Source organism: Haemorhous mexicanus, chromosome 1 (assembly GCF_027477595.1).
Source record: "Haemorhous mexicanus isolate bHaeMex1 chromosome 1, bHaeMex1.pri, whole genome shotgun sequence".
Lineage (NCBI taxonomy): Eukaryota > Metazoa > Chordata > Aves > Passeriformes > Fringillidae > Haemorhous > Haemorhous mexicanus.
The window spans coordinates 119,989,629-119,998,516 of NC_082341.1; positions in this window are offsets into that span (position 1 = coordinate 119,989,629).

An 8,888-nucleotide genomic window follows, 5' to 3' on the forward strand; every position below is an offset into this window, starting at 1 on the left:
AACCATAAAAAAACAATGAAACTCTCTGGAAAGACCTGTAGGCTTGTTCCCTCAAACAGTGGAGGCTCCCACACTTCAGAAATGATAATGGGTTTCATATCATTAGCCAGCGGGTAGATTGATCCTGGCAGGGTGCCAGGTGCCCACCAAGGCAGCTCCATGGCTCCCTTCCTCAGCTGGACAGGGAAGAGAAAATATAGTGAAAGGCATGTGGGTCAGGAGAAGACCAGGAGAGCTCACTCACTGATTACTGTCATGGACAAAACAGACAACTTCAGGAAATTCTCTGAATTTGCTACCAGCCAAATCTGAGTAAAGGGAAATAAAAAACAAATATTAAAACCAACCATCCCTCCCTTCTTCCTGGACTAAACTTCAGTCCTTTTTTTGTTTTATATCCTCCTCTCAGAGACACAAGGGTACAGGGAATGTTGCTGTTGCACGGGGGTTTTTTTCCCCTTTCTTAAAGACGATACTCTTGAGGTTCTTCCACTGTTTCAGATGGGCTTGTCCTTGGACAGTGGAGTTTCTGTCCTGGAGCTGGCTGGCACTGGCTCTGCTGAACACAGGGGAACCTTCTGGCAGCTTCTCACAGAAGCCACCCCTGTAGCCCCCCTGTACCCACAAACCCAATAGAGTCATAGAGTCTTGCAGGACCTTTAAGTAGCAGGAATGGGCATGAGAGAGCAGAGGTCTACAGACTGAATTATAAAGACCTCAGTTAAAGGTTTTCATATAAGATCTGCTTCTAAATATTGTAACATACTATAAAGCTTAGAAGAAATGTATTTGTAATGCAGAAGTCTATTAAAAGCAAGGTAGAATCAATCTGTAGGGGATGCTACAGAATTACTTTGGGTCTTACTGAGGATGACACTGTTAGCCACAATTGAGTTTCTTCTGCACCTGTATGGCACAGGTGAAAGTCTTGACTCACTGTAAGTCTAATGGGAATAGAAATGCCTCACACAGCAAGGTGTTAGAGCAGTTTCAGACACATGAAATGGCCTAACTAGGTTTTTGAGAAGAGGAGCACTATGTTCTGTTCAAAAGAAAAAATGTTTCAGAGGTGAACAGAACAATGCTGAAGTGACTTGCTCTGAATGTTGTTTTTTTCTTTTCCTTAAAGAGCAATGTATGGGAGATTTTCAAGAGAGCAAGGTTTGGGAAAAAATCAAACAACTCACATTTGGGGAGGTGGAGGGATTTAGTCAATATTACACGTGATTCCCAGACGACCTCACTTCAGAAAAAGACTGCTTCTTGTATTTTAAGTGAGTATGGGCAGGATGCAGTGTTATGTGTACTAAAGAAGTTTAAGGTCTATTTCTCAAGGCTTTTTGACATCTAAATTCAGTTCAGCCCTTTCAAAATTCTCAGGGCTTTTAACAGAGTGCATGTAATGCTCTAAGGCACAGTTGTGTATACTGCCTCCATGAAGTATTTACAAGCCTCCTGCAGTCAAAAGCCTTCATCAAATCTCATTTCCTTCTCAGTATTTCATGCTATAGCCAGATAAAGGCATTGAAGCTGTTTAAGGGCTGGAACTTATTCCTCTATAACAATATCACGTAAAATGAAGTCTGAAAGAAATAAGAAGTAAGCCCGAGGGATCGATGAGAAATCCATGGCTTAGAGCAGGGAGAGCCACTCAAAAATAGTGCATGCACCTAGTGTTGGATTGATGTTCAGCTATGGCCATGTGTAGACAAGAAAAACATCCATGTCTTGCCAACAGTGACATTTAGGTTGTCTCTGTTTTTCTCCCCTTGTTTCCAGACCAGCCACAAGACCTTTGAAACATAGAACACCTTGAACAAGAGTTTTGGAAAGGGGGTAACTTCCACAGATCCTTGGTATACCATAGCCAGGCTGTGGTTCAGAGAGAATTACTCACTCAAAACTATCTACAATTACAGTTCCTTTACATATTTTAGCCTGGGAATTCTAGATTAATTTGTCTCAAAGTACGAGTCCAGTTTAAAAGAATATTGTAAAAGCAGTGACAGATGCCACAAAAAAATAAGCCCCCAGCCAAACACCACAAGAAGCCCTTCTCAGAGATAAAGGCACCAGCTGGGCTGAAATGTCAAAATTATGTTTACGTGGAATGATTTGATGATGCACAAATGTGTGTATATATGTAAGAAAGCCTTTTGAAAGCTTTTGAATGAGTTTAATGATATTTTCTGGTTTTAACAGAGTGGCAGTTTCTCAACATGTGGGGCAATTGCAGGGTACTAAATATACACTTGCACTGTTTTATATACTTTTTTCACTCCATTAATGCAATATATTTGCATCTCATAGGATTGCTACAGCTTTTGGCAAACCTTAGGTTCTTACTCATGAACCATTTTCCCATCTTCTCTTCCCAGTATTTTAGTGACTTCACTGACCCATGTGAGGTCTTTCATCAGCTGTCTACACCACGTATGTGTCTGACCTCCTTATCCCTGCCTTTCCCCACCTGCACACCCAATCTGTCAGTGTGAAAGGTTTCAATTTAAAATAATAAACCAGAAGTGATTCCTAAGCCCACAAAGAAGGAAATATGTCTCTATGGACCTTGTCCTAAGGAAAGCTGAGGAGCTTAGTGCCCTCTCCCCACTGTGCTCCTTTCCCCCCGTTTCTTCTGAACAACTGGCATATCTCTAATGTCCCCTCCCTTGCACATGTCCCCAGATATTACCTTCTGTTTCATCACTGAACTGGTACAGTGATGAAACAGGAGGTAAGGCTTGTGCCTGTCTTCCAGGAGCCACCAAAGAGTACAGCCAAACACAGTGTGTTTCCAGCCTTCTGCATGGAAGTGGGTACTTTCTAAGGACACCTTTTCACCTGCATCACCCACAGATGATTTTTTGTCTCTGTCCTGGCTCCTGGAATGATCTCTCCATGAGGAAGATTAAAGTTCATTTTGCATTTTTATATCCTACTTTGTTTTGTTCTATAACTCACTTGTACTGCAAATGTTCTTGCAGCTTCATATACTTAAGAGCCAGCCAGATGAAGAGAGGCATATGTAGCAGCAAACACAGCACAGGCACGTGTGCTGATAAGATTAATTCCTTGTCATCTGCTATAATGTTAAATCTAACTTGAATTGCAGCTCTTGGGACCTGGAATTACATTTGTCCATCTGTCAATAAACTGCCATTTTGAATTGTACTGTAGTTAATTGCAGTTAATACACAAAGCTTTTCCCTTGTTGTTCTTTCACCCCCTCACATCACCCCTGGTTTTTGGTTTTTTTAAGTATAGCTAGAGCCAAATAAATAGAAGCAACATTGAGTTAGCAAGTTATTTATTTAAGAAAAAGCTGAAGGATCAGGACAGATACTATCTGCTCAGGTCCAGATAAATAAACCCCATCGACCCTCCTTAACCACAGTGACATCTAGGAATAGATATAAATGAAGGAATAGATATAAATGAAACCAAAGTACAGGAAACAAATAAATAGAATGTGTGAGAGACAATACTTACCTAAATCATGCTCTTTCTTTCTAATGCTTTGCTCCTAGTGCTGAAAATGTTCGCTCTGAACATTCAGGTTTGAATCTCTTGTCCCTTGTTTGCTTCTGGGATAATGCCTAACCCAGCTGATGAGTAATGGGCAGTCCCAGGATCTGTTTTAGTTCTACCCACAAGGATGGCGTGAGCCTCATTCAAATCTGCTTTTCTTATGTTCTCTAAAGAGTCTTGTAAAAATTCTCAATCGTCTATGGAAGATGGAAAGAATTTTGAGTTTTTATTTTTGAGTACACTTTCTGCCTTCAAATTCCCTAAGCTTTTACAGAAAAAAGTCAGGTAGATATTAACACCTTGAAACAAGTTGGAAACATTGAGATTTCTAGTGTTAGTACAAGACATATATTGCATATTACAAATAAAATAAAAGGGATGCTTCAGTTCTTACAAAAATAACTTTTTTTTTCTTTATAATTTCTTTTAGGAGGCCTCTAATTTTACATCAAAATCTAAACCTTTCATTTTAGCAAAAACCATGGAGTCTGTTTCATATTATCTAAGTGACCTTTTGCTATGAATCATTATGTTTAAATTAGTGTTATAATATTTGTGAATAGTAAACAAAATTATACATCACTTTCTAACCCTCATATATGTATTTTTCTTTTTTTTTTTTGTTAATTATATGATCGTTTTGTTGCTGATGGAGGGGAGCTAAGAACCAAAGCTAAGCTCTCAGTGCTATTCAGTGACAGGACAAGAGGAAAAGGGCATCACTTGAAATATCAGTAATTCCACTTAAACATGAGTGAAGATTTTTACTTTAAGGGTTCTCAGTCACTGGAAAAGGTTGTCAGAGAGGTTGTGACCATCCCTGGAGACCTGGAAACCTGTCTGCACGTGGTCCCAGACAACTTACTTCATAGAAGGGTGTTGGACTTGGTGGTGTCCAGAGGTGCCCTCCAGCCCTAGCTGTTCTGTGGCTGTTCAATCACTACAAAGTGCCCTTGGTGAAGGGCTTTCTGTTCACTGTTTGAAATTGCCTTTTTGTCCTTTGTTGACTCATAACTTGATTGAATGGGTTGTGCTCCAGTGTCTTCCTAGTGACTGAGGGGAGGCTGAGCTGCCAAAAGTTCCTCAGATTCTTTTTCCATGTTTTTCAAAGCTGTATGTTCAGTTGGCCTTCTGCCAGCCCTCATTGACCTATCTGTCACTTAAAAACTAAAATTACAAATGCCAGCACTTTAATTACAGTGGTCATTTTTGTTCAGCCCTGTAGTAAAATTGTGTGCAGTCCCATTGCTCTGAATACACCCAGTTTATCTAAAATGCCTGTAAATTTTTACTTCCCACAGTCTTTCCTAACTAAACAGTTACTTGCAGAGGTCCAGGAGTAGGCTTGGCTTGTGAAGCATGTAGTAAAACTATATTCCTGTATGTTCCTTCTTCTAGTTTAATTATAGAGGAGTTCCTTAGGAAAACAAGTATTTCGCCAAATCAAATTAATTAATTAATTAATTAATTAATTGACTAATTATAAATAAATTAATTAAGCAATTAATAGAAATTCTGGTTCGTACAACGATGAGTAAATAGCCTGGGGAGCTCTCTGGGCTTGTCTTCAGGTGGACACTCAAAGAAATGTATTGAAGTTAATATTTCTGTCAGTAACCTGAATCACGTAATTGTACATCTCTCTGTACTTATAGCAGTAAAGTGGCCTTAATTTTGTATTATTTTCAATTGTCTTCATTTCTCTTATTTTAGTTTATTCTGGAAATTATATGAGTTAGCTAGAACAAAGCAACTTAAATTCAGAATAAGAATATTCCTTGAGGGATTTGATGCTGTTAAATGACTGTATAATACCCTCCCTGTGTATTTTCATGTAGTTAAGCCCCAAGCCCTAACCAAAATGTGCACAGCTTGTTAACTGTGAAGAAAATATGAAATATTTTCAGGCTAAAGAAGTTCATTTAAGATCAGTAGGATAATACTGCTGAGACAGTAGTAAATGGGTTAAACAATTCACTGTAAAAAGTTGACTTCACATTTTAATAGTTCTATGCACAGGAATGTCTAAATGATTCATGTTATGTAGTTAAATTAATTGTGAAATACCATATGGAAGATCTTTTTAACAGCTATGAAAAGTCCCAAGTGTTCTAATGACTGAAAATTTAAGGCCTTTTTGAAATATCCAGAGGAGTATTTGCGCCTGATGGATTGTATAAACGTATTGTGTAAAATTTTATGATTTTGCACACAAGCTTAATTCTCAAAGACAACTTTACATACTAATTCTCCTGTACTAACTGCCTTTCCTGAAGAAAGAAGGTATTTGTTGCAGATTCCTTCAATGTTTTCCTTTCTGTACATTAATAACCAATCTTCATGACGAGTCTGTTTACCCTGCTATTCATCCTTCCTTGCTTTAGTAGTAGTGACTGCATATCAGTGGCATTGGCCACTGGAAACACCTCTGCCAAGGTCAGCTGATGGGAAATGCTTGCTGGATACAAGGAGAATAAGGGGTGAAGGCTAAGGAAAACCTGGCTTGGAGAGGGGTTGGAAAATTTGACAGTGATAGCTAAATTTTCAGCACTGGATTTTCCTTTGCTTCTTCTGCATAGAATGTTTTGTGCTGCCACTGTAAAGGGTTGAAACTCCTGTTTTGCACAGAAGCAAACACATGGTCGAGTCTGCTTAGATGAAAAGGCAGTGGAGAGAACGAGTAGCTTGAAAGAATGTCTGAAAGAGTGACTACTAAATTTGGTTTGAAATCATTTTACAGGGGAAATTGATGATAAGCAGAAAAGCAGGGAAAAGACCAGCACCTATTGTTATGAAAAGGAAGGGTTGACTACAAAATCAGAAGAAGAGAAATGGCCTTTTCAACCCCTGCTCTTGCCATTTCTATATTAATATGGAACCTCCAGTGTACTAATATTTGTGTGTTTACTTCCACACCTCACTGTACACCAGATCTGAGTGATATATGAGGATATATAGCCTGTTTGTAAATGGATGGCATGCAAATTTAGCTTGATCTGAATATTGTTTAGCATATTCTACATCAGCTTTTTTTTTAAAGAACACACTTCTAGCTGTTTTACTCTGTTGGAGCTTTTATTATTTGATGAAGTGTTTTCAATTGGAAAAGGGAAATCACAGTGCTTTTGAAACAGAAACACATACAAGCCTCAAGGGAGTTCTGTTAGACCTTAATCAATAGTGTAAGGGGAAATATAATTAGTTAACTAGGCCTATTTTTTTCAGTCTCTGTACACAGAGTTATACCCAAGTTGAGTCAGTCAGTTGCTTGCATATTCTCCCTTTCCACATATACTGAATGGAAGAAACTTCAGTTCAGTACAAATACTTGATATCCAGCTTTTCTACATAGGTCGACTTTTTATATTTTAGACCAATTTGCACTACCAGCAGAATGATCACCTGAAAAAAAAATGGTTTGCCTGATACAAAGTGCATTATGAACATGCATTTATGGGAGAACTTAGCCTCACAAGCTATAAAACTAAATGGAAGGATGGGAAAAGATGCAAAGAGATGGAAAAATGACCAAAATACTATAAATTATAAGATTTAGCATTGAATAACTGCTCTTTTACACATATTCCTTAGCACTTCCTCTGCTGTGACTAACAACCCTGGCAGCTGCAAATATTACTGAAACTGAATTTTGCATGAGAGTAGTTACAGAAGACTTTCATTAACTTTGGAGTCAGTGAGACTCAGCTGCTTAAATTGTCACTGTGAGCAAGTTCAAGAGGAAATGATCAGTGAGCTCGTGTAGCTGCCTGGGGATTTTTTCCACAGCCCAGATCCTTGTGAATATTTCTGTTGGCAAAGTTAGATCAGCCCCTCAGTCCTCACCACAGATGCCAGTTTGGCAAACCACAGTGTTTAATTCCTTGGAGAATTAAAATTGTTTTACCTCAAATCAGGAAAATATCTGAGCAGTGGTGGTTCCTGATTTTTATTTATTGTTTTAAATTGGGATGAATATATTCTAGAGCCTCAGTCATGCCAAATTTAAACACTTAGTACATCATGTAGAGAGAAATATTTTCAAATACAGAATGAAGCCCACAGAAACAAAGAATCCTTTACTTAGTATTTGGTAGTAATGCCTATGCATTCTAATGTATATGTGACAGACAGTCAGACCTTCCAAGCTCATGTATATGCCATTAAATGGATGAGAGAACAGAGAAGTAATAATTAGAAAGGAGGGTGATAAAGATGTCCCTGTAGTTAGCAGTATAAGAAGAAGTATAACTGTCTTTTTTCCTAAGGATCCCCACTATTTGAGAATGGTACTGGAAAATGCAAGTTTTAAAAAGGAAAATTCCATCCTTTTATGTATTTACATTTATGTCTTTACATTTATGTCTTTACATTTTTGTTTGTGTGCTCCAATCCCACTGGCTTAACCAGTCGTCTTCACCACTGACATCAATTGTGCAACTTTCTGAAAGCCTTAGCTGTGGGAGTATGTGAGAGTTCAATGCTCATGTGATGGAATCAACCACAAGGCAGAAAAGAAAATCATGTCCTAGTGCTCTTAGTGCAGGACTCTTTTCTTGTTGCCAGTTTTCTCCTTTTCTGTTACAATGGTTCTGCTTCCATCATAAATAAGAGCACTGGTCCTGCTCTGGCTGCTTTCCTCCAGGGAAGAACCAAATACAGCATGGTTTTTCTTCAGTTAATTCTCCATTTACCTCTTCATGGACTAGGTGCATGTTTCAGTAGCCTCCCTGCTTGCTGGGTGCTCTTATGGTGAGCCTGGAGTGTCCCTAATACATTCTGAAAGTCTGATGGCTGAAGCTATTTCTGTGGTCTCTTCTCACTTGGGAAATTAGTAATTAGTTTTCACTAATTACTGCAGCTCTGATTCAGAGAAGCCCTGGGTTTAACCATTACTTTCCACCTGGATGACGATCTTTAAGGATTTCCTGAAATGGAACCTCTTATCATCCAAACAAATGGCCAGGGTGCAGAACACTGTGTTTTAAAATTAAGTGACTTAACAACTAGTTTTTGCCTATGATTTGAAAGTGCCACAAAGGCTGTGACTCAGAAACTGAAGTAAATTTTGGGTATTTGCCACTTAAATAATGTAATAATAAGATTGTGCTTTGCTATTCCAAGTTCATTAGCAGAGCATGACTACTAAGAGAAAGGATGGGTGGATTTTTGAGCAGTCACTGTCACATGGCTTTGCTTTACTGAGCCACTTGGAAGCTGCCTTGACTCATTTCAAAAGCCTGAACCTTCCCTCTTTTTGTTGTATTTGACACAGTGATGTTGTAAGCACTAAGTCCTTGGCAGAGGCCTTGTGTTGTGATAAGTGTTGTGGAGTTTTCTTTTAGTAACTGCACAGTTTACAT